This window comes from Sinocyclocheilus anshuiensis, unplaced genomic scaffold (assembly GCF_001515605.1).
Source record: "Sinocyclocheilus anshuiensis isolate Anshui unplaced genomic scaffold, SAMN03320099.WGS_v1.1 scaffold1626, whole genome shotgun sequence".
Taxonomy (NCBI): Eukaryota; Metazoa; Chordata; class Actinopteri; order Cypriniformes; family Cyprinidae; genus Sinocyclocheilus; species Sinocyclocheilus anshuiensis.
Window position 1 is genome coordinate 242266 of NW_015547254.1, and position 200 is coordinate 242465.

At 35.5% G+C, this 200-nt stretch overlaps 1 protein-coding gene across 1 annotated transcript in view; it reads right to left on the minus strand.

Moving 5' to 3' along the window:
* Window positions 1-200, minus strand: part of LOC107701658 (CTD small phosphatase-like protein) — a 49815-nt gene that overhangs the window by 8892 nt on the left and 40723 nt on the right. The window lies entirely within an intron of this gene.

Sequence of the window (200 nt, forward strand, 5' to 3'; positions counted from 1 at the left end):
GCTGTTATTTGGATGGTGAGCTGTATTGGATTTCCACCAGACATATCGTTTGGTGTTGAGGCCAAATAATTCAATTTGTACCAAATACCTTCCACTTCTTAATAATAGAGTTTACAAGTCATTTTTAGGAGGGGGGTGATCCCAACTCAGTGATTCTGTTTTTTTTTTTTTATGTCTGACATGTTGGTGTTATATCTTTT